This window comes from Carassius auratus, unplaced genomic scaffold (genome assembly GCF_003368295.1).
Source record: "Carassius auratus strain Wakin unplaced genomic scaffold, ASM336829v1 scaf_tig00215304, whole genome shotgun sequence".
Lineage (NCBI taxonomy): Eukaryota > Metazoa > Chordata > Actinopteri > Cypriniformes > Cyprinidae > Carassius > Carassius auratus.
This window is the reverse complement of record NW_020528033.1, coordinates 190235-217599: the sequence shown is the minus strand read 5'-3', so window position 1 is coordinate 217599 and position 27365 is coordinate 190235. Positions and strand designations below refer to the sequence as shown.

At 35.2% G+C, this 27365-nt stretch overlaps 1 long non-coding RNA gene across 1 annotated transcript; it reads right to left on the bottom strand.

Moving 5' to 3' along the window:
* Positions 1–19846: 19846 nt before the first annotated feature.
* On the bottom strand, positions 19847–21921 carry LOC113094220 (uncharacterized). The gene is made up of 3 exons (XR_003288031.1): positions 21863–21921; positions 21663–21763; positions 19847–19886 (listed from the first exon to the last, which is right to left on the bottom strand). It is a non-coding gene; the product is annotated as an uncharacterized LOC113094220 (long non-coding RNA).
* Positions 21922–27365: the final 5444 nt, after the last annotated feature.

Below are 27365 nucleotides of genomic sequence, written 5' to 3'. Positions count from 1 at the left end.
CACAGCCTTAAGAGCGTGCATATCATGAATGCTGGGTCTCATTTGTTTTCTGAGAATCTACTGAACCTACTGGTAACTTGTTTGCCACGTAGCAATAAAAAAATATATGAAAAACCTTGATTATTCTGGTTAGTTACATTGTACTGCTATTATTTTGAACAATACTGTATATATATATATATATATATATATATATATATATATATATATATATATATATATATATATATATATATATATATATATATACAGTGTGTGTGAACAGTAATGGGCTTAGTACACAACCTTGGGGGCATCCAGTGTTTATGATTAATGTCTTACAGTTGTTGGTCCCAGGCAGGGGTGGGCGATATGGAAAAATATCATATCACGATTTTTTTTAAATATCACAATTCCAATTTTATCACAATTCTTTGTTATGTTGGTTTTACTATTTTGCAAGTTACACCCAAACTAATGTCCCTATTATAAAGACAAAGTATTTCAAGGTTACAAAAAAAGTGCAAAATGTGTAAGTGTCGTGTGCCAGTGAAAATCCTAAAGAGCCAACAGACTAAAGAAGACATGAACTGGATGTATTCAACCCATTTTTGAGCCACAACAGGACTTTTCTGTCAGATTGTTAGGGAGCTCAATTTGAAAAAAGAACAGGACCAATTTTAATGTGTGATTGTGTAAAAGTTGTTAACGAGGCTACCAACCTTTCACGAACATGCTTTCAACGTTGAACACTCGTTCTCATGGAGACGCGGTGTGTGCATAGAGGGAAGGGGCTATGTGTGTGCGCGCACATGTGTATGTGAGTGAGAGACGCAGGGAAAGGAAATGCAGCTGAACGTTATTTGCTCTATGAAAGACATTGACAAAGACAAAAACTAAGGACTTTTAATCTATAATTATTTTTATTTTAGTTCGTTTTGCCAAATACACATCACAGTTTTGGTAAGTTAAAGTTTTTTTTTGTGTCTTGATTTTATTTCAGTTAACGGCAATGTTTTTTCCCACCTATTCGTTTTTTCGTTTGTTTTCATAAACGATTATAATCTTGGTTCAAAGTGGCTTAGGCTATTGTGTGCAATCTTTTTTTACCTACCACATGCCAAACTAATAACATGCTTGTCAGCATTAAAATGTATAATTGCTGCTTTCTGCAGTGCAAATTTTGTTTGTTATGAAAACAACTGTACATTTTCATCAGTTATTTTATCTACAGATCGATGCATTTCTTACAGATTTCAAAATCATTCAAAATCAGTTACAGATGAAGTAGCAATGTAAGATTACATTTGTTTGAATAGATTATTGCGGAAGTGATTGCATCCTGCTCTGCTATTGCCGTCATTATAATCTTCTAATCTGAAAGATCCATCTGTATAAAGCTATAGCTACATATGTTTAATGTTAATTCTTGCTAAATATGCAGTTATATTACGGGCCATTGGCATCAATTGTATTCGTGATGAAAAGGTGGTGGAACACCCTTGGAGCGAGTGAAAACCACGAAATTCTGACTTTTAAAAAATCCACTCCTCACTCCAGTCAGAATCACACCGCTCCACTCACATACTCAGCTCGAATGTATGCAGCGCTCAAAAAAAGCACAGTTCAAACCTGTGCATGAATAAAACACTTAAAAGCACATGGAAATGAGAGACTAACTCTACTGCTGAGTTAACACTGCTGTTAATGCATGTGGTGTTGTACAGTGTATGACGGAGTCACCATAACTGCAGCTGAAAGAATGTAGCACGATACTGCGATATTTATTCAAAAGTAGATCGTGGAGACATTTTTATCATCCACTATCAAAAATCGTTATATCGCACACCCCTAGTTCCAAGACTGACAGATTGTGATCTACTCTACTGAACAAGATTATTTAAATAGCAGCCTAACATAAGAATCCTTGATGACACTCTAGTATGAGCAGATTGTAGGACCTTCTGTCTATAAGCAAATTGTAAATGTTTATCAAAACATTTAAATGTTTGGAGTTAGTGCAATTGAAATAATAATGGTTGTCCTAAAATAAATTGTTACAACAGCCATATAAATATAGAGATTAAAATATCTGTGAAAACTACATTCCTTAATAACACATCCTGGGATTTTATCTGGTCCTGCTGCCTTGAGCAGTGGCTGGTATGTTAGAAGACCAAGTTTCTGTGAAGGTTATCATGCAACAGTCTCTGATCTTGCATTGTAATAAAATACTGGCAATCAGATCAAGCCCGAAGTGCAAAGGACCCTATTGTTTTCCTTAGGATTATCATTAGTTTTTTTTTTTAGACTATCCGGGCATTTTGGGAGCCTTAGTTAACATGCTCAAAAACTCTTGAAAATTGGCACACACATTGGAATCTGTGGCCATTAGGACTTGAATATTATTTTCTGGTGATTCTGAGGCAGATAAAACACTCAGAATTAAATGAAACTCAAAACACTGCCAAAGCTCATAAAAGGGCATTGAGGAGTCACTCTATAGTGCCACCTTTTGTAAAAACTTTGGGGGTTCGTTTTAGTTACAGACACCAAACTCAGTACATAAATTGTTTTTATCCAGACGGACAACATTCTCATTCACAGTCGGCTATTTTGATTTGAATATGGATTTTTGGTTAAAATGTAAAAAAGGAAAAAATAACAGTTTTTTTTTTTTTAAGTGCAGCTTCCAAACACTTCAAAACTTTTTACATTTAAAAGACAAATCATTCTAAAGAAATATACATAGTTTCACTACTTCATAATGCTCTATGGAAAACATAAAATAAAAAAATAAAAAACTATCAGACATCTTATCTCACTCTGAGGCTACTTTGCCTCTCTGTGTGAGAAAGGGTGAGTGAGTGTGTGTGTTGAGTGTGGGGGTGGGTGACAGAGAGAGAGAGAGAGAGATAAAAGCCCCTTTCACACTGCCATTCCAGCAAATACACAGGTAAGGTGTTCCGGCAATTGTAGATTTTGCACTTTCACACTGCCAGTGATTACCCGGGATATGTGCGTGCTTTCACACACAACCCGTAAAGATCCCGTAACGACACGTGGCATCAGGGTGTGATGTGTAAAGTACGAGTCGAAAACACTAGGCATGTTATACTTTCACTGAAGCAAACAAACGATCTCGGCGTCAGCGCGGAAAGTGAGGAACTAACTGATCTCTGCTTCATTTCAGTTTGCACATATTTTTTTGTCGCGAACGTTGATCTTCCTTCAAAACAGCCGGTAAAAGAGTCGCACGATAACGCGCGTCATCACTTCGACACAGCATTAGATCTGGCTTTGCATTAGCGGGTCGAACCTAGCAATGTTACTAGGTCCCCGACCCGGGTTCAATGCCGGAATCAATCCCGGGACGTGGTTGCTTTCACACAGAAGGCGACCCGGCAATGTTGTGGCAATATGCCGGGTCCGACGTGCAGTGTGAAAGGGGCTACAGAGAGACAGAGAATAGGGACAGAAAATAAATAAAAATCATAAAAATAATCATAATCTAATGTAACAGTAAAACAGTTAAGCTCACAGATGAAGACTAAGCTGCAATGCAGGCAAAAATATTTCACAGATGCTTATAAAAAAATTCACCATGTGTATTCTGATAATATTTTTCCAAGCACATTTTACCAATTCCAAGTCATATCAATCTTAATAACTACTATTCATTTGGAATTTAATAATTTAAGAGTGATATATATTTGTCCATGAAGGCTGGGAGATAAAAACTCCTTATATTCAGGTGTGCAGAATTATTAGGCATGTTTTCTTTTACTGATAAAATGTGCCAAAAAAAAAAAGGTTTAACTCGGACTGCAAAGTCAAAAATTATTAATCCCTTAGTGGTCAAATATCAGTGACAACCCCACATTTTTTTTTGTTTCACTTCAACAGCTGTTAAAACAGATCTGGACAAATTGTGCATTAGTAGAAAGACTCTACCTTCAATATTTGACCATTGTTTTGATAAAAGATTGTTGCAGTAACAGTAATTTAGTAATTAATGTTAGGAGTAAGTTTTAGGAGAAAATTTTTATTCCATCTCCTGTTCTGAAAAGTCTGTCTTGCAGAATTGACCCCAAAAAAATATCTCCACATTAATTCTTACCGTTCTTTTCAGACTATAAGTCGCACCTAAGTATAAGTCGCATCAGTCCAAATATATGTCATGACGAGGAAAACAACATATATAAGTCGCACAGGACTATAAGTCGCATTTATTTAGAAACAAGAACCAAGAGCCCTGAGCAGCATAGAGCGCCCTCTCGCGGCTGTAGACGGTAATGTTTTCTCTTGGTTCATTTCTCTCGGTTCATGTCAAATTAAATTTGATAAATAAGTTGCACCTGACTATAAGTCACAGGACCAGCCAAACTATGAAAAAAGTGGGACTTATAGTCCGGAGAATGCGGTAATTATTTTGCAGTTAACGTGTCTATTCTTCTCCACCTGTATTTTTTCTGACCTTGCTTTCCCAGTGATATTTTTTTCCAATGGTCATGCCTTATCTTTGCAATTTCTGTGTTGCATTAGTTTTTAATATTTTTCATGGAGATTTAATACTTTTTGTCTTTTCAGTGTGAGTTAAACCTCTCTTTTTTGACTCATTTCATCTGTAAAAAATGCTTTATAATTCTGCACACCTGAATACAACTAGTTTTTCTTTTCCACTCTTTATGGACAATTATTTATCACTCATGAATGATTAACTTCTAAATGAATAGTGAAAAGTGCTTGGAAAAAATTGTCATCAGAATACCAACGTGCCTAATAATTATGCTTGCGGTGTAAATCATTAAAGGTTTTGGTAACACTTTATAATAAGGTCTCATTTGTTAACATTGGAAAATGCATTAACTAACAATGAACAATATATTTTCATAGAATTTATTAGTGTTTGTTGATGTTAGTTCACAGTGCATTAATGTTAACAGATAAAACTTTTTAATGTTTAAGTTTTGAATATTAACTGACATTAATACATGCTATATAATTATTCATGTTAATTAATATAATGTTAATAACTGAAACCTCATTGTAAAGTGTTCCTTAAGTTTTATTTAAAAACTCAGTTTATCCAAAATCATGCAGTTCTATTTTGTACACAAACAGCTCTTAAAGGGGGGGTGAAATGCTCATCTCCTGTTAATCTTGAGTACCTATAGAGTAGTACTGCATCCATATCTCCAAAAAGTGTTTAGTTTTATTATATTTATAAGAGAAAAATAGTCTGTGCCGATTTTTTTCGGAAAAACACGAGCGTCTGGAGGCGTGACATGTGGGCGGAGCTAAAGAATCATGAGCGCAAGTAAGCTTTTGCGTTGAGAGCGCTAGAAACTGTGACATTACCGTGAGTAAAAAAAACATCATCCAAAAACAAACCATGGCTAACAGTCAGATTCAGCCGTTTATTTATGATCCAGAATCAGATCCCGATGCTGAAACTGAACGAGAGCAACAGCAGCAATGACTACAGCAGGACGTCTCTATGTGGTATGTATTGAAACTGTATATATTTGCTTAGCGGTTTTGGAAAATGACTAAGTTCAAGGTGTACAAGGTTTACTTGATGTGCTTATGCGCCGATAGCTAAGTTAACAACACAGAGATATTTGAAGCAGTTTTACTCACCGCCAGTGGTTCCAACACACGATTGTGACCTTTTTTCGTTGGGATTGCATCATCCTTAAGAAATAAACGATATGCAAATCCGGCGTCAAACTGGGCCTTGTTTGTAAAACAAGCATCTTCGAAATGCAGGGAACAAACAAAAACACTTGCACAACTCCGTCGATGCTCTGTAAAAATAAACTCCATCCACTGGTCCCTTAATGTTTTTTTTTTTTTTTTTTTTGGTAATCTGTGCAGGGTTGTCTTGCCCTCGCAACCAAAAACACACTTCTTTTGTGACATTTCACGAAGCTCTCGCTCTGATCAGTGAATGTCTCTGCTCTGCTCTGCTCTACGGGAGCGCGCGCTCTTCCGGCAGAAGTGCCCTTATGACCCATATAAGGAAATTCCGCTCCATCTAACGTCACACAGACCCATACTCGAAAAAAACTTTCCGAAACTTGTGACAAACCGGAAGTATTTTTGGAACAAAAATACTCCTTCAAACGTACAACTTAATTTTTGAAACTTTGTCCATGTTTAGCATGGGAATCAAACTCTTTAACAGTATAAAAAACTCAGTATGCATGAAATAGCACCCCCCCCCCCCCCATTAAAGAGTTGATTTTTGTTCATGGTATTCAGCTCATATGTTTGATATCATTATTTAATCACACTGGAATAAAAATTGGGAATAGAAAACAACTCATATACAATTCATATTAAAACGTTTCATTGAAGTCAAGTAAACCCTATGCAGCAATTAAATTAATCATTTGGTGGTTAGGGTTTTTAGAAGACAATTTAAGCATTCCCTATACCCGATCTGAAAATAAAACATGCACCCCCTCATTAAGATCCTTAGCTCAAACAGTTGTAATAGATAAAGGTTTGTATGAATGCCCAAGAAGAAAGAGATAGATAACTGAAGCAGTATTAGTACTGTTTTTAATATAAAATATAGACTAGATGTAAAATGTACAATCAGATTTTATGTAGTATATTAACAAAAATTTAATACAATTATAGTGCATTATAATGGCACTTCTCATCCAATGTGCCAGTGTGAGAAGACCACCCAACCAGGGGCCCCCCTTTCTTTAAGTCCGTTTAGTGATCCATTCATGACCTGCCATTATCCAAAATGATGCGATGTGAACAGTACAGAGTGCACTGTAAAAAAATAACTGTTGAGAATACTTTCAAAAGTAAGGCAACTTGATGGAGTAAAACTTTTTTCAACAATAGATTTTTAGTTCTGCTCAATTAAGATACTTTGTTGAGTCAATGTAAACTTGTTTTTCATGCAATGCTGATTTTCTTATTTTACAAATGGAAAAAGTATTGTCACAGCAACTGAAACAATTATTACTGTTGTTCCTTGGGAAAAAAAATTGAATGTTTAAAAAGTCACCACTAGTGATGTGTCGTTTTTGAACAATTCGTTCATTTTGAACAAATCTTTAATGTGACTCCGGAAAAACGAGTCGTCTCGGGGAGTGATTAGTTCAATCGCACATGCGAAATATTATATAAGTTCTGTTCTGCTAGTAGTAGTTCACCTCTGTCAGTCAATGCAGTCTTGAGCCGGAAAGAAAATTGATTAGTTCATCGTTCGGGTCTATTGGGTTTTTGGCTCGTTTCTAAATCACGTGACAGCCCAATACGCTAAACCAATGCAGTCTTGAGCCCGAAAGAGAATTGATTAGCTCATCGTTCGGGTCTATCAGGTTTTTGACTCGTTCCTTAATCACATGACAAACCCATACGCTAAAGCAATGCCTTACTTACAAATGGGTGCATTGTACTTATTATTATTTCTTATTATAATTATGAATTACTCTTACAGTTACGTGATGCATTTCTGGTTTCAAATTGTTGCTTTTAATTTCTGTCATGATGGTACTTTTCCATAACATTGAATGTGGTAATAAAGAGTTGGTTATGCTTTAAATTTTGTCCATATGATGGCAAAATCACTTTGATTTGTTTTATTTATTTATTTATTCTTTACAGTGGATTCTAATCTTCAAAAATTACCTTGTTGTATGATTTATGTCTTTTGAGTTCACCCTTCAGATTAGACTATAGAAGTGTAGTGTTACTTGTTTAGGATTCAAAATGTTATTTGCTTTTAATTTATGTCATTATGTCCTTTTTGAGCAATCATCTTATACAAATAATAGACCAATATGTCAAGTCTGCCTAGGAAAAGCAATTATTATACCAGCAAACTCAAAATTGGATTAAAAATTAACAAACTAGGCTATAAATACTTTGTATTGTAGGCTTGGATTATTATATTATTATATAGCCTAGTGTTTATTTGCTGATAGACAGTCAAAAAGACAAATTAATCAATATTTTATTTATAACATTTTATTTATTTCTATAATAATAACACACCACAGATCCTCAAGAAACACTAACAAAAACACAGTGATAGAAATGGTAAAAATAGCGCATGGGTCTGTCACGGGATTAAGTAATGAGTCAAACTCGACCCGAAGACCCGAAAGATGAACTAATCAATTCTCTTTCCGGCTCAGACTGCATTGGTTTAGCGTATGGGTCTGTCACATGATTAAGGAATGACTTGAACCCAAATACTTGTCAGACAAGAGGTGAGGTAAGCTAATCACAGACTGAAGACCCAGGTAAAAAATGAATTAATCTTTTCTGTATCTTAAAGCATTTTAGTTTTGTATTGTTTGTAGTGTGATCAACGTTTGCGTAAGTACTAGATGTGTTGGGGAAGTAACACGTAACAGTTTAATAACATTTTGCTAAAATGAACAAAACGAACAAAATGACTCGAAAAAAGATTTGTTCATTTGGCTGAACGAGACTCAAAAGTCAGAGTCAGTAAAATTATCAGAACTTCCCATCACTAGTCACCACATTATCAAATTTATGTTTGTTTACAAATGACAAACGTGAAAGGATACGTTAATCTAATAAGCAGACAACATTGTCTTCAATTGAAAGACAACTAAAGAGACTAAGATACCAAGGAAATGGACATAAGTGGTTGAAAATACTCTAGGCTTCAAAACCAGACATACAAACCTCAATAATGGTGACAACCAAACAGATGTTAAAAAGATGAGCTCTTTGCATCACAGTATAACAAATAACTAATAACAATTATAAAACAATAACAAAAAAAGTCCATAAGTCTCCTGTCAGAAGTAAAAAAAATGGAGTTCATATGTAGTTTCCTAGTCACTGTTTTTTATTTCATGTGGTTTATTTGGCCGTTGAGCCAAACTATGACCAAACATGCTTTAACATCCACTAGTTATTGTACTAACTTACTACTGCTCTGCTGATTTGATGATGGTGTTGTGTTGTGTCTGTCAGCCTGTAAAGAGATCTGCCACAATGTGTGCCATCTTGTTTGTTTTGTTTTGTTTTGTTTTGTTTTGTTTTGTTTTGTTTTGTTTTAGGTTTGTTCATGATAAGCACCATCCACAAATTCTTCAGAAACTCTGGTTTGATTTCCTACAGTATTCTGATTAATAGAATTAATAAGAATTAAGTACTACCCTTTGGAAGCAGTTTTTAAATCTGCACATGCAGTTTTGTGTGCGTATAAGGGGGTACTGAAGTGTTTCTGTACAGTGTTTATCTTGACCAGGAATATGACACAGTGAGGATGTGTGTGTGCTAAATGGCTGTCATCATTATGTCCATCCATTAGGAATGTTGTGGTGTGTTTATGTTTCCTTTAGTGGAAATCATGAGGCTGAAAAGACAGAAGATGCAGCGGGAGGTCTGATGTTCTGATATTCCTCCTCTTTGATTTGCTTCGGGTTTCATGAGCACTCAGTGTCAGGTTATCCACATCTGACAGACTCTTGTTGTCCTGATGAAAGGGTCATTTTGTGAGTGACCACATTCAGACCACAGACACAGCAGGCTCAGAGACAGCTTCATCACGCAAATGCTCAAACACTTTCCTCCCAGCAGTCTTTGTTGCAAGCATCTGCTTCTCCTGGTGATTAATTGCAATTAGCAGTGAAGTTGAAAGCCCGTGGAAAAATGCAGCATGCAGCAGACACTTCCTGATAAATGAGGGACAGTGGCTGTCAAAGGGCCACTACAGCCTGTGTGCTTGTGTGTGTGTGTGCATTACTGTTTCTTGTTTTAAGGGATTATTTATCTTTTGGCATGACAGTATGAATCTCCACAGGAAGAAACATGACAAAATTAGAGAGAGAGAGAGAGAGAGAGAGAGAGAGAGAGAAAGAGATTTGATTTTTACAATCTGTTTATTAAGACAATTGTTCTTCAAACATTACAACACTTTATACTAGAGGTGGGCATAGATTATTTTTTTTAATCTAGATTAATCTCACTGTGATATTGAAATTAATCTAGATTAATCTAGATTAAAATGGCTCATTCGAATTCTGCCGAAGGCATTCAGAATATGTGTTACCCAAATAAAATTGACAAACAGTAAGTCTTTGAGAAGGGGTTTAACAAGCTAGGTGGTGCATTAGAAAAGGGGCTCATCTCCTGTTTCCAAAATGTATCACAAAGTGCTTGAAAAAACTGTAAACTAATTCCACATTGCACAAGGTGCAAACAACATTACTCCTGTTTCACACCAATGTTTAAGTTTTTTTTTCAAGTTTGTAGGTGTCAAGGTACAGAAACCAAATAATAGCACTGGATAGTCTTCAATGTAAAAATTAAATATACAATCAAACCTACATTTATTCAGACACCTTCATTTCTCACATTATTACAGTTTTGCTATATATATCAAAAATTATATCTGGAGTCTGAATAATTTTTGGTTTCACTGTTAAAACTACAAAGAAATTCAGTCAAGAGCTAAATTAGGCGCAGTCACTTTAAGAGACGATGAACGCATCCAATATAATACACATCCCATTTTTTCCCTCTACTGTTTACTTTCACTTAAAGCTGCGGTAGGGAACTTTTGACGCTCTAGCGGTTAATAAACAGAACTGCTTGCGTCTTGCGGAAGAACATCGTAGCCGAAACTACTTCTCTCTGTTTATGTCTATGAAGAATCACAAAGTTACTGGGTTACTCCGCCGCGGTACCCCCGAAGCAATCTAAAATAATCAGAATATAAACACTTATTATAGGTGCACCCTAGTGATTCAGGACAGGCTAAAAACACGGTTTGGAAAATGGATTCATGGTGTACTCGCTTATTATATAAATTTTTCTACATTTTGAACACAAACAAAGTTACGGACCGCTGCTCTGATTGGTTGTTTTTTAGCGGGAGCGCATGATTTTCAGCGCAGCAGTGGCCCGTCAACTGTCCTGAGCATCTTTTTAGGCTGTCCTCAGCGAGTCAGTTGTATAAAATATCAAGGTGAAAGTCATAATAGCTTGCTTAGTATAGACCCAGCTCCCAACCCAACTTTGATAATAGATTAACGGCGGTATTTTTTTTATCGCCTGATAAGAGTCTCGCGTTAACGCAGCACGTTAACGGCGATAACGGCCCACCACTACTTTGTACATAATCAAAAATGAAATTAAAGAGAGAAAACACTTCTCTATTATGCCATTCCACACTCTCTCTACAAAGCAAAGTGAAGTAGCAGAGTCTGGTATTACCAGGCTATTACAACACCACTGAATTTCAAAAACATTAACTGTACTCATTAATCTATGAAAATTAAAATCAATAAGGATTCTTGCTTTTACCATATTTTTAAAAATAAAAACAACATCTTGACCTGACTTCTCCTCTATCATATTTCTCCTAGTATTATAGATAGCATATTTTGCTTGTCCCACAATAAAATTAATAACATGACATTTTGACTTCTGTTTTGGACTATAAAAAAACCAAGAATAAAATCCTGCTTCAAAAATAACTTTTAACAAGTCAAAAAGAGGGTTAAGTCGCTTACATTCCCTAAAACAATGAAACATGGTCTCTCGTTCCACACAAAAGGGACATTTGTCAATTAGTGGGGTTTAAAATAGATACAAAGGCATTCACAGCAATCGCTCAATGTAAAATTCGCCATTGTAAATCGCCAAGTTTTTCGTTAATGGTGGTTTGTAAATTGCTCTCCAAACAGGCTTAATTTCAGAATTAATCCCAAATTTTTCTCTCCATACTGTGTCCGTTTTAATACTTAGATTACATTGATGGATAACTTTCACAATACATTTATACAGCATTTTTCCCTCTACTGTACAGAAATCAATATGTTTATTAATTCCCAGGTTTAACAGAGGGCTAGTAAAACAAGACATCTATAGCAGGGGAAATTTCAATATCTGGAAAAAGATCTTTACTGTCAGGGATTAAAGTCCCTGCACCAAACTCTTCTAAAAGTATCTTTTCTTCTTCAGTTAGAATCTCAGTCAATTTATCAAGAAACTTCTTAGCAAAGCGTATTGATCTCACCACTAAAAGGGTTGCAATTTGATCAGGTATTTGTAAATCATATCCTGATTCGTTTATAATGTTTTTTAGTTTAAAAATCTTTTTTTTTTTTTTTCAATAACAAATCTGTTAACCCAGGAAAATCTTCTCCAGAAACATCGAACCGAGCTCCAAGAATAAGTGGTTCTTCCAACTACCAATAGAGAGAAGTTGCTGGTTCCATCCACTGATTTTTAAAAAGACCCCATACTTTAAACAAGCTTTGATAAGAAGCAGAAATTCCAGTAAAATTTAACTTTTTATGATCCATTAAAAACAATGTTAAGTCTATTTCCATATTACCCACTCTTCTCAAGATGCTCAATGCCAATGGTCTCCATGCAAGCGAGTAAGGTCCCATTAAAAGTTTTTGTATGTACTGGAGACGGTAGGTGGCTCTTCTGCTTGTGAGATTTACTAATCCTTGACCTCGTTCCTCCTTGGGCAAAAACAGCATGCTTTGAGGAGTCCAATGATAATTGTCCCAAAATAAGTTCTGTTTGAATATTTGTAAGGAGTACATTTGGAGGATCTAGACAAGCAGATTTATGCCATAATGAAGATGCCACAAGATTATTAATAACAAGAATATGCCCTCTATATGACATCTGAGGGAGTAACCATTTCCATTTTTCCAGTCGGCCCTTTATTTTCTCAAATAACCCTTCCCAGTTTTTCTTTATGAAACTCTCATTTCCCAGATAGACCCCAAGGGACCCCAAGGGAATACAGCATACCAGACATGGCACATCCCTGCCTTAACTCCCCTCTGAACTCTGAATGGAGCACTCAAACCACCATTAATCTTAAGAACACTCTCAATGTTACAGTACATAGCCTTAATCATTGATATAAAAGAAGGGCTAAAACCAAAAGCCTCTAAAGTATTCCATAAAAACAGATGTTCAACTCGGGCAAAAGCTTTCTCTTGATCAAGAGAAATCAACCCAGAGTTAATTCCCAAGAGATTAGAAACATCCAAAACATCTCTAATTAAAGCAATGTTATCCAAAATAGACCTGTTAGGGATACAATAAACTTTACTAAGTCTTATGGCCAAAGCTTTAGACAGAAATTTATATTCTGAACACAAGAGTGAAACAGGGCGCCAATTACCATTCTCCATACTCATCATTGCAGTATGAAGCTCTTGCAATGACAAAGTCTGTTGTAGTTCATTGTTGGACTCTTCATCCACCTTTGGCAGTCCTTCCAAGAAATGATCAGCATCTGCACCCCATTCCACAAGTTCAGATTTATAAAGGTCAGAATAAAAATCAACAGCACAGCTACGTATATCAGCAGGCTCAGTGAATTCTTGTCCTGCAGCTGACTGTAAGGAATGAATAATTTTACTCTGACCTTTTTTCATTTCCAAATTAAAAAAGAATTTTGAAGGAGCTTCCATTTGAACCACAGATTGAAAACGTGAGCAAACTAAAGCTCCTTAACCCCCAACAGGTCTATCACCATGCTTTTTTCCTCTTCAATTCATAAATATACTTTTTACTTTTTGTAGAAGCTATTATATCATGTAGAGCAACAATCTCAGTTTCTAAATTCTTCATTGAATGGGCTATGTCTCGAGTAACATTATGAGTGTACTTTTGACAAAAATCTTTTATAAGAATTTTACCACAATCCCACCATTGTTGCAAAGAAACATAAAAATATTTTTGCTGTTTAAAAACTTCCCCCCAAAAACTAAAATCATCTATAAATTTTTTGTCACTTAACAATGAAGTATTAAAGATCCAGTATGCACTCTTAAACTTTACAAACTTAATTAAAACACTGCACAAAACTAAACTGTGATCAGAAAACCCCTCTGGAATAATTTTACAAAATTTGAAAAGATTACGTTGATGCTGAACACTATATATTCTGTCAAGTCGTGCCAAAGAGATAGAATGTTCAGTGTATATTGTCTGACATCTTGATTCATACTTCTCAATACGTCACATAATTCGTGAGTTTCAATTAGTTGTGTTAGTGATTTCTGAGAAGCAATATGTGGTTCTATATGATTCCTATCCAACTTATCATTAATGGTACAGTTAAAATCTCCACCAATGAATAACAACTCTTCTGGATTTAAATCTTTCAAAACAGTATCTACCTTTTTTTTTTAAATAACTCTTTCTAATCCTTTATTAGGTGCATCAAAATTAATAAGCAAAATAGTACTTTTCTCAAAAATTATTTTAATTTTTAAAAACCGACCCTCCAATTATTTCATCAACTACACAAGATAAAGGTAAAAAAAAAAATTGAAAATAAAACAGCAACCCCTCCACTAATAGAGGATTTATGACTTAAGACAATTTGTCCATCCCATTCTTTTCTCCAGTCAGTCTCATTTTTAAAATCACTATGTTTCCTGTAGAAACACAATATCAATTTGCTTTTGTCTCATAAACTCAAATAACATAATTCTTTTATGACTATCTCTGGCACCATTTAAATTTAAAGTTACGATTTTAAAATGTGCCATATTTATTTTACTATTTATTTATTTTTCAGCACCATGAAAACATGTCTTCTAAATGAGACTACATGTTTTACCAATGGTGACTGGCACCCAAGAGGAATTTCTTTGATAGGAGAGACCAGTTTTCCATAACGAGATAATTCCTGTATCATCTACTTCATGTACTTCATCTTTGATAAACGGAGGTACGTTGGACAGTATAATCTTTTTAGATGAGCTACTCAAAGGTAAAACCGGCATGAGTGAACCATTCAACACTACACCACTTTGTACAGCTTCATTTGCCTTCTCAACTGATTTAAAAAAAAAAATTAACTGCACTGTTCATCCGCGACGCGGAAACAATATTGTTGTGTCCCACAATCTCTCCCACCGCTAAACAACACTGCCCCACGTTCATTTTAGACTCCACCTTCACTCCATGGCGGCGGGTTAAATTATCAAAACTCATTGTGTTTTGTCTCGTCATGCCTCCCAGCAGCGCTGGTTGCAGACGCAAAACACCCCTAACTACTAAACAGTAAAACAATTCAACACATAAAAGAAAAAAACACGCAAACAAAAAGATAAAAAAAATAGAAAAGTTTTTAGCAAGCAGCTACAAACACAATCGCCCTCACCTCACACCTTTCACCCCCAGCATGCACTTCGACAGAGAGAGAGAAAGAGACTTGAGTTTAACAATTCTTTATTCACCAAGATTAATAAATAACATTTTTTCCTAAAAAGTTATTTCTGAACAACAATTTATCACATATAAACATACTAACATTAACATACACACATATACATTTACACAAAAAAAAAAAAAAAAATACAATTTCAGAAATAAACTCTCATCTTGATCAACTACACACAACACTTCAGCCTGTCCCCAAAACTCACTGAATACCACCAATTTATTTGTTAACTTAAAAAAGCAAACTCTGCTTTAATTCTTGCAGATGCAAAAGCCTTTAAAACAAGTTCGGGTTCAGTCGTTCCACTATCCTTAAGCTTATTTCTCCTTGTAATCCATATTGCCAACTTGGCTTCACCAATTAAAAAATGAATTAAAGAAATTCTTTTTTTATCTGAGGCAACATACTTTGGTCCAAATATAAACATATTTTCATCCATCTCATCTCCAAGTGTTCGAAGCCATCCCTTTAAAATCTGAAACACACCATTTAGCCTAGTACAATCTAAAAAACAGATGCTTTAGAGATTCTTCATGAGCACAAAAAGAACATTCTCTCCCCACAGTGGGGTCAACATGTGCCAAATATTTATTAGTTGCAATTGCCCAATGTATAATCCTCCATTGAAGATCTGCAGTGCGTTTTTCGATGGGTGACTTATATAGAGTTCTCCAACATCTAGGAGATGCATCTTGCCCAAACACATCCAACCATATTTCTGAATACAATAAGTTTGATACTCATTTACTATATCTTCTAAATACAATTTCAATCTATTTTAAAGACATTTCGCTAAGACTTTATAGTCAGTACATAAAATTGACACTGGTCTCCAGTTCTTTAAAAGACCAAGATCCCCTTTCTTTGGTAACAACTTGTTGGCAATTCTTTTTTTCTGTAAGCTGATTTAAAAACCTCAAGCAAATCATCTTTTAATAAGTCCCAAAACTGTTTATAAAAATCAGCTGGAAGTCCATCAATTCCCGGTACACGTCCAGTGGATAGATGTTTAACAGCCTTTGTTAATTCATCCATATCCATTTCAAAGTCCAGTTGACTCCTCTGTTTATCAGACAACTTTGGTAAGTCTTTGAAGTTCATCCATACAGCCAATATCACATGGCCATTCTGAAAACAGTTCTGTATAATAATCAATAGCCATAGTTAATTGTTACTGATCCAATCTGATTTCTTTAAATGTAACATTGCTTTCCGTGCTCCTTCCCTCTTTTCAAAACTAAAAAAGAAAGAACTTGGTGCATCCATCTCTCTCAAGGAAAGGAAACGAGCTCTTATTAATGCTCCTTTAGCTCGTTCATGAAAAAGTGAGGCCAGTGCTTTCTTTTTTTCATTCAGTTTTTCAGTTGATTCACCATTTCGGTTAATTAGACTTCTTTCAATTGATTTGATTTCATTTTCCAACTCCATAACAGTTTTTTTTAAAACAATGATTTGCATTTGCTGTATAATTTTGGCAAAAAAATCCTGATTTGTGCCTTTCCAACATCCAACCAATGCACAACATCATTAAAATCAGTCTTTCGCTCTCTCCATTTTGCCCAAAATAAATAAAGATTTTCACAAGAAGAAGCATCTTGCAGCAATTTTACATTAAAATGCCAATAATAACTGTGACATCTTGTCTTTTGTAAATTAAAAACAATCATACATAAATGATGATCTGAAAAACCAGTGGGGTAAATACAGGCCTTTAAAATTCTATTACACCAGTCTTTATTAATATAAAAACGATCTAATCTAGCAAAGCTGATGTAGTCACTTGAAGATTTACACCAAGTATATTGTTTTTCTACCGGATGTTGTGATCTCCAAACATCACACAAATCAAAACTGCTTACTACATCATTTAAACAAGTAGCAGAAAGAGGACACAGTTCTTCTCCATTCATGTCTAAAGCACAATCTAATGTGCAATTCCAGTCACCACCCAAAACAAGACAAGCATTTTTATCATATTTCCCCAACATACTTTGACAATTTAAAAAAACTTTTATCCTTTCTGCACCACTATTAGGTGCATATACATTAACAAACACAAATGGAAAACCCAACAGATTAACCTGAACAGCCAAAAATTCGACCTTTTTCTATTTCTTCACTAGATACTAAGGTCATAGTAATTTTCTTTGAGAATAAGATGGCAACACCCCCTTTTGTATTAGAGCCATGACTTAAAAAAATATGCCCTCACCACTTTTTCTATTTTAATTCATTAGCTGAGTCACTATGTGTCTCTTGTAAGAAAATTATATCCATATCTTTATTTTCAATATATTCTCTCAACACTGCTCTTCTTTTACCATCCCTTCCTCCATTAATGTTAATTGTTCCCATCTTAATACTCCCCATCAATAAAAAGGAAAGATCAAGAAAGAAAAAAGAAGGGTTAGCAAAGAAAAAGACAAGAGTAAACACCCCCAATGACTTCATAATTAAGGAGTTATTGAACCTTTTTCAAGGGCCATTTTTCTTCTCAATTTCGCTAAAAAAATTTTAAATCTAAATCTTTTTCTTCTACTTAATTCATCGTAACTTGCTGTCTGTTGAATTTTCACAGCTGATTGCAAAAAGTTTTTTGCATCAGGGAAAAATTCACTAATCTCAATAACTTTTCCAAATGTCGCATCTAAGAAATCATAAACCTCATTGACTGTATATAGCTGATCTTCACCAATTTGAGAAAGAATATCTGATGCTTCTGAAAAATGATCATCATCATCTTCATTGTAATCTTGCTCATCCGTAGCATCAGTTAACTGGGACAAAACATTCTGTCCAGTATCTTGTGCATCGTCTGCCACAACCTTTGGTAACTTAGCACGAAGTCCCTCTTCATCTCCATTATCACCAGCTCCTACACACACATTTTCTCCCTTTCAGTACCACTACCCCAACTACACTTCCAGGTGAATTTCTCTTCTTCTGCTTACTCATCCCTTCACCTGCACTTTCATCTTTGTTTTCCCCATCAATTATTTTTTTGTTTGGTTCTTCACTAATCTCTACATTATCTCCAGTCTGTACACTAGGAATGACTTCCATCTCATTTACATTGTTTTCCACACTGTAAAAAAATAATTTGTTGAGTCAACTAAAAATATTATGTTACCCCGCTGCCTAAAATTTTTTTGTTATCTTGACAAAAAAATTCTTGTTGAAACAACTTCAAATTAGAGTGGAATTAGTCCAGGTAACAAATTTCTTTAAGTTGACTTGACTATTATTTTCTAGTCCAGTCAACTAAATCATGTTGTGTCAACAGGGAATTTTTTTTTTTTTTTACTTCGATCAATAATCATAAACAAATGTTACCCCACTGCCTTAAATGTTTAAATAAAGATGACAAAACACTTTTTTAATGTAATTTATTTAATGATAAAGACAACACTTTCATTCACATTTAAATTGAACAAGCAATTTGCTGTCAACACATCATCTGATAATTGATAAACAAAACAAAAAATGCAAAATACAAACACACGTCTAAAGATCTGAACCGACACTTGAAAGTGTGATGTATAATAAATAACATTGGCATGGGATTGAGAAACAAATAGTTGCATTTCAATTCATCAGATCAAAACCACAGGGATTGTTTTTAATTTCATAACTCAATATGAAAATCAGAAGGTTGAACTCTGCATATTAACCCTGCACATGCACATGCATAAGTTCACATGGACTCCCCCCACCATAATGCAATTCATGGTCAAAATGAGAAACCAAGATATATGTATATAATATCACAATTAGTTACAAAAAATGAGTGTACTGTACTTCTGTATATTAAGATATAAATGGAATGAATGCACATGGAAGCACAAAGATCTAAACCGTCAGATTCTAAATTTCATAGCACAACATGACCAGACAGAGGTGTTAACATCAGAAGGATCTTGAAAGTTTCCAAACTCTCCACCATCATAATGCTACATACTGAAAATGTGTACATACTGTTTAAGAAAATGAGAGGTGAAACAACATTTGTTTACATGAGAACATGCATATTCCAAGTCATGACATGATAAACTTTAATGTACATTCTAAAATGTAGTGAAAGGCACAAAATAACCTAAATTTCCTTATAAAAAAAAAAAAAAACACTACTTTTTAAGAAAGAGAGCTGTGGAGCTGATGGACACATCATGAACATTGAAAAGTGAAAGTGACATGACATACATTTGTGCTCTTCATTTAACCCATCCAAAGTGCACACACACAGCAGTGAACACACACCGTGAACACACACCCAGAGCAGTGGGCAGCCATTTATGCTGCAGCGCCAGGGGAAAAGTTGTGCCTTGCTCAAGGACACCTTATTTGTGGTGTTGAGGGTGGAGAGAGCGCTGGACATTCACTCCCCCACACCTACAGTTCCTGCCGCTGTAGCGAACACATGGTGGGAGCAGCTGATCTTCACAAGTTTTTGCAGAGCCTCAAAGGTGTATTTAATGTGTTGGAGGTAGTGGATGTTCACTGCATACAGACCCATTAGGAGTCCAAATGCCTTGGGGACATGGGAGATGTCACCGATGACAGGATGTCCAAATGAGACCAATGTTGGTTATTCCTTGGGAAGCACATCACATTGCTGTTCCTCAGTTACAATCAGAATGCCCTCTACAATTTCTTTCTCAACATCCTTAATGTCACTGGATGGCTGGGAAAAGAAAAAAAATATTACATTACTTAATACATTTATAACAAATGAACACACATATGTACATACACTATTAAAGTTGTGTGTTTTGTTAAAAGCACAGCTACCAATAAATGCAAATTGTAATTCACCTTCAAGTGGAAGATATTTTGAAAAATTTAACCAAAAATTAAAGTCAAAAGTAAATGGTGCACCTCAACGGTTTCGTTTAGAAACATTAAAAATAACTTCCTGTATTAAACTTTTAAAAGCCTGTACAAATTTCTTTGTTCTGCTGAACACAAAGAGTTTAAAAGACCATGGGAAGATAAGTGTAAAATACACCCCCAGAACCAACTATGCTAAAAATGGGGGGAAATTATTTTCTTCATTGGTATTCTACAAGATTTCTGAATGACATAAAATGTGACAAACCAATACAACATATTCAGGTTTTTTTTCTTAATCCAATTCTAAGTGTCTAATCTGTCACACCATGTATACAATGATCAGAAAATATACTGGTGTAAATAGGTATTCCTTTCAAATAATAGTCTGTTGCACTGCATGTTCAGAGTAAAGCATGACTCCTAAAGGGTTGGTTAACCCATGTATGTTTTACTCACCCTCATGGCATCGTAGGTGTGTATGACTTTCTTCTTTAAGACAAATCCAGTTGGATTATATAAAAATATATTTATGGCAATAGGTGGGTGTTTTTTTCAACAGTCCAAAAGTAGTCAAATAATGTGCATCAATTCATAATAAAAAGTACCTCACATGGCTCTGAGAGGTGAATCCATGTGTTTTTGTAAGAAAAATATACATATTTAAAATGTTATTCAAAACATATTTAAACACTTTTTCTCTCTGAGAGCCATTCCGGGTGGATGAAAATAGGATATAAGGGTCATGCATGCACCGATGATTAGTGACGAACACGGAAGAACGGAGGAGAGACAACAATACGCCAATCACGAATTAGAATCACAATATTAGGCTTGCACGTATGATAGTCAGTGGAAGAGAAAAAAAGTGTTTACAACTTTTTAAATATGGATATTTTTCTTACAAAAAGCGCATTGATTTGCTACAGGAAGCTTTTATTCACCCCCCAGAGCCATGTGAGACACGTTTTATTGATGGATGGGTGCATTTTATTTGACTATTTTTGGACTGCTGAGAAAAAAAAAAAAACACACCTGTCTACTGCCATGATATAACTTGGAAGAGCCAGGACAATTTTTAATTCAACTCTGATCAGATTTGTCTGAAAGAAGAAAATCATATACACATATGGTGCCTTGAGAATGAGTAAAACATGGCCTAATTTTAATTTTTTTTGGTGAAATAATCCTTTAAGCAAAGTTGGTAATGGCCAATATGCTAGCACTGAACATTTTTTCAGGATTCAAAACAGTATTCAGCAAAATAATAAAGAATGGCTATGTCCATAAACAGGGTTTCTTGTGGTTTTATGAAGATAAATTCAACACTTTATAAAGACATTTTAAATACCAATTATAGAAAATTCAAGGAATAAAACTGAAGGGAAAATAAGGTCAAATTATGTTCTCTAAATTTTGAAGCTGTTTTCCGATGCAAATATCTACATTTTCGTAAAGGGTTCACCCAAAAAAGAAAAAGAAAGAAAATTGTCATTTACTAAACCTCAAATTGTTTTAATCCTGAATTAGTTTATTTCTGTTAGTCCCAGTCCCAGATAGTTTAACACAGTACACAACACCACAACGTGTTACAACCCCAGATCACCCAGATTTCTTCATCTTCTATTACCTGGATCACATCACTGCAGACTGATGGTGCTCAGATTGGTCATCCACAAGCGTGATCCCAACAGTCATGTCCTTGATGAATTCCTGCGCAGAGCCTGTGTGCTTTAATAAAAACAAAGGGATGCATTAAACAGGGCCTTACAATCGTAAAGCATATAGTCTCCAATAAATGTGCATTTGTAAATAAATAAATTTACTTACAACTTTGTCTAAGCTCTACAATGTAAATGCCATTTCCATTATGTCTGCATAGCATTTTGATGGATAACTGCAAAAGGACTCGCTGCGGTCCATCCACAGGATTATTGAATTCTGCGCTGAATCTTCAGTCATTCCAAAATATCATAAATATGAAAAATACAAAAACATGTTAAAACACTAAAATAATAAACATACATACAGTCTTGTTCAAAATAATAGCAGTACAATGTGACTAACCAGAATAATCAAGGTTTTTCGTATATTTTTTTATTGCTACGTGGCAAACAAGTTACCAGTAGGTTCAGTAGATTCTCAGAAAACAAATGAGACCCAGCATTCATGATATGCACGCTCTTAAGGCTGTGCAATTGGGCAATTAGTTGAATTAGTTGAAAGGGGTGTGTTCAAAAAAATAGCAGTGTGGCATTCAATCACTGAGGTCATCAATTTTGTGAAGAAACAGGTGTGAATCAGGTGGCCCCTATTTAAGGATGAAGCCAACACTTGTTGAACATGCATTTGAAAGCTGAGGAAAATGGGTCGTTCAAGACATTGTTCAGAAGAACAGCGTACTTTGATTAAAAAGTTGATTAGAGAGGGGAAAACCTATAAAGAGGTGCAAAAAATGATGGCTGTTCAGCTAAAATGATCTCCAATGCCTTAAAATGGAGAGCAAAACCAGAGAGACGTGGAAGAAAACGGAAGACAACCATCAAAATGGATAGAAGAATAACCAGAATGGCAAAGGCTCAGCCAATGATCACCTCCAGGATGATCAAAGACAGTCTGGAGTTACCTGTAAGTACTGTGACAGTTAGAAGACGTCTGTGTGAAGCTAATCTATTTTCAAGAATCCCCCGCAAAGTCCCTCTGTTAAAAAAAAGGCATGTGCAGAAGAGGTTACAATTTGCCAAAGAACACATCAACTGGCCTAAAGAGAAATGGAGGAACATTTTGTGGACTGATGAGAGTAAAATTGTTCTTTTTGGGTCCAAGGGCCACAGGCAGTTTGTGAGACGACCCCCAAACTCTGAATTCAAGCCACAGTACACAGTGAAGACAGTGAAGCATGGAGGTGCAAGCATCATGATATGGGCATGTTTCTCCTACTATGGTGTTGGGCCTATTTATCGCATACCAGGGATCATGGATCAGTTTGCATATGTTAAAATACTTGAAGAGGTCATGTTGCCCTATGCTGAAGAGGACATGCCCTTGAAATGGTTGTTTCAACAAGACAATGACCCAAAACACACTAGTAAACGGGCAAAGTCTTGGTTCCAAACCAACAAAATTAATGTTATGGAGTGGCCAGCCCAATCTCCAGACCTTAATCCAATTGAGAACTTGTGGGGTGATATCAAAAATGCTGTTTCTGAAGCAAAACCAAGAAATGTGAATGAATTGTGGAATGTTGTTAAAGAATCATGGAGTGGAATAACAGCTGAGAGGTGCCACAAGTTGGTTGACTCCATGCCACACAGATGTCAAGCAGTTTTAAAAAACTGTGGTCATACAACTAAATATTAGTTTAGTGATTCACAGGATTGCTAAATCCCAGAAAAAAAAATGTTTGTACAAAATAGTTTTGAGTTTGTACAGTCAAAGGTAGACACTGCTATTTTTTTGAACACACCCCTTTCAACTAATTGCCCAATTGCACAGCCTTAAGAGCGTGCATATCATGAATGCTGGGTCTTGTTTGTTTTCTGAGAATCTACTGAACCTACTGGTAACTTGTTTGCCACGTAGCAATAAAAAATATACTAAAAACCTTGATTATTCTGGTTAGTCACATTGTACTGCTATTATTTTGAACAAGACTGTATATAAATAAATCTTTACAGAGAAAGTCAAATGTATTGACAAGTTTGTTTTAAATGCCAAAGACAAACTATACCATCCAGACGATGTTTTTAAATGACACAACACAGAATTATAACACAATACAAGGAAATTTAACACATTAATGTCGATCATTATTTTATCTCTATTTATACAAGATATATGCTATTATTACTTTTATTCTAAAATATATAGATTTGAACGTATGCAATTTACTTATGACCGTATATTCACCATAGACTGTATAAAAACAGATATTCACGCAGCATTACACTGGGTTCTAGGTTCTATTGAGGCACTTGAATGACTAACGTTACTTCAGAAAACTGAAAGAAGAGTTTGTAACGCTACCTTCAGAACTTCATCTGAACCGTAGACTGTAAAAAAATCATCAGAACTAAGCTTATGTCTGCGATATCAAATGTAACGTTAAGTTACGCGCTCCAGAAGAACTCTGAGGGAGGTGCTCATCTATGGTGCTCATTCGTTTCCCTTATAACATGCAGAAAAGACATAGTTCGAGTAGTAATCTTCTTTTTTTCCCCTAATTTTTCATCGATGTATATTCTGACGGATGTCTTACGCTGTCAGGTTTAGAGCAGTTCCTTTTTTTTTTAATTCCCGCCATTCTTAATCCATAAAGTGATTGGTTGAGCTCTCGCGCTCTGTTTGAACGGTCTCTAACGCAGCCCTGGGCTCAAATAATACATACAAACTGTATTTTTATCGTTCTCCACATAAGTTCAGCTCCGCTGTCCCGCATGGGAGGATATCTGTTTCAATAAGGAAAATACTGTGGAACCGCCTGTATTTTGAGGCTTCAGAGCGCCGCGAAATGAACATTTACATACAGTAACTTACATACAGAATATAAGTTACGACTCTTTAAACCATACTTACTCTTCTGAGACAACAAATGTAATTTTACACATTAAGCCAATAAATACGAATATTTTACTTACCAAAGTTGTATTCTAGTAAAATGTCCAAACTTTGAGGAGGAACTCACTAGTATGGCTGACGACCTTCTTCTGTCTTCAACAGCCTTCACGATAATGACGAGATTTCGCGATAAGTGATGTTGTGAACGTGATATTGCTATTGAATTGAGTCAAAACATTTTTTTCAAGTTATGAGGACAAATAACCTAGTTCAGTCAACTTTCAAACTAGTTGAGACACTGGAAACTTAAAATGCTTAGTTGAATGAACAAATTCAGTAACTGCAAGTTGTGTCAACATAAAAAAAATTCATTGAAACAACTAAACTGCTAAATATTTTTTTACAGTGCATGTGCGTGTTATTATGTGGGCAAGCGATCTGCTTATGCCCAACGTCACTGCAAATGTAACACTTCAAGTTCACCGTGCTCGCGTAAATCATATATGATTTACCCTCATGTTGAATTCGGAAGGAAATATCAAGCGACGGTTGATCAAGAAACATAAACACATGACGCCTAAAAGACAACACGTGTTTCAATGCTTCATTCCAACACCTCAGCGGAATAATTTTCATTCCGCTGGCCATTTTTCCAAACCTCAACAATTCTTTCTCAATGTCACTATTAGAGATTGTAACTTGCGAGACAAGCAGTGAAACAACAGAAAATGCTCCATTTATCCAAATGCCAATTTCAATTAATTTACTCACCATACTTTCGTCTTTAAGGAAAATCACCACCGCTTTGTTCATCCTCGACGCTGAAATAATATTTTTGTATCCAATTTGCTCACCGACCGCGACAAGCACGTCTTCCACATCTGAATCAGCGTCAGGTACACACCTGACTCCATGACGGAGCGAGAGGGAGGCGGCACCTGGCACCTGGCACCTGGGGGGGGGGGGCGCTGATTAAATTTGGAAAGTAAAATTGCTAATTTACCTTTATTAATCAGAGCAGAGCAGTGTGTGTTTTCCTAATACTCCGGCAGGGGGCCATGGGGCACATTTCAAAGTTGTTCATTGTACTGATATTAAACGAAGGGGTCTCTTTTGTGTACATTTTAGCTAATGGTAAAACAACAGAGCACAAGCCTGTGAATTTGAACTAATTTCTTAAATGAGCTTATTGCTGATTAAAACCAAGTAAAAAAATAAATAAAATAAAAATAAAAAAAGATTTAAAAAAAAAAGGTCAAATCGAGAAGATGAAAAATATTTTCTGTCTAACAAATATATGCAGACCTTGGTGCTAAATGTACTGTACACTATATGTTCTCTTAATACATTATGACTCAACTCACTTTCTAAAATTGTGAACTATCCTTGTTTAAAAAGACCGTGCTTCTGGAAAGATGTGGCCTTATTGTGTAATGTGTCTCTGTCAGTGGTGGACGAAGTACACAAATCAAGTATTTGAGTAAAAGTACGGATACGTATAGTAAAATATTACTCCAGTAAAAGTAAAAAGTACTCCTTTTTCAATTTTACTCAAGTGAAAGTACAAAAGTACTAATGTTTTTATGTACTTAAGTAAAAAAGTACTGAAAGATAGATGTTTGCAATTTTATATAGGCTACTTAATTTTATTTTATATTAGCACATATTTTTTTTTATAATCCTACTGCTCAAAATACCTGGGATTTTTACCAAAATAACCACTATATGGAGTCAAGATATATTTTTGTTGTTGATATGGACTACGTTTACGAGAGTAATGTTCACTGTGAAGCTTACACTGTTATGTACCTGAGAGAAAACAGAGATGAGCATCTGATTTTCACCAGTAAGGACAAAGTATTTTAAAGTTTTGTTTTACAGAACATCATCGTTATATATGACATGATAATAAGGCCTGAAGTTAGGAAGAACATTTTAAGGAAAATATAATTATATTTTCATAATGATTTTTTCCTTCTCAAACCTTGTCTGTGGTGTAAAAACACCCCTATATATATATGTGGTTGAATAAAAATATTTTGACATTATTTATAAAAATAACCTCAAGTTAGCACAAGCAAGCTTGTTAGCTAGACAGTTAGCTTCAGCTAACAATATTTACTTATTTTCAGTACGGTTACGAATAAACATTTATGTCGGTCTACTCGTCTAGTTAATCCAAACAACATTAATATTAAACAAAATAACGTTACAGTTGATAAACAATATAAAAACAGACGTCACATAGGACATGGTAGCATTTTAATAAAACTGTTAATTTTACGGCAGCGGGGAATTTGAACATGCATGAGTTATTTTATTTCATCTGTGTTAGTTTAATGGTTAATTTTATTTTATTTTTACCTAAAACACAGAGACGCTGATATGTGTCTGCATCGTCTGCACTCGAGTATTTCAGTGGGCTTAAATAGATCACTCTTTACAGCGGATTTAGTTCCTAAACAACTGACAATTTTGACCTTAATATGATTTTGAGTTACAATAGTTAATCCTAAATTTGGACATTAATAACTTACTTTTAGCAACATCAGACGCACACGCACTCACCAGATCTCCCGGTTCTTACTTCTGTAGACTCGCACTAAAGATGCTTGTTTTACAAACAAGGCCCAGTTTGACGCCGGATTTGCACATCGTTTATTTCTTAAGGATAATGCAGTCCCAATGAAAACGGGTCACGATCGTGTGTTGGAACCGCATGCGGTGAGAAAAACTGCTTAAAATATCTCTGCCTCCTTGTTAGTGCGTCCGCCTC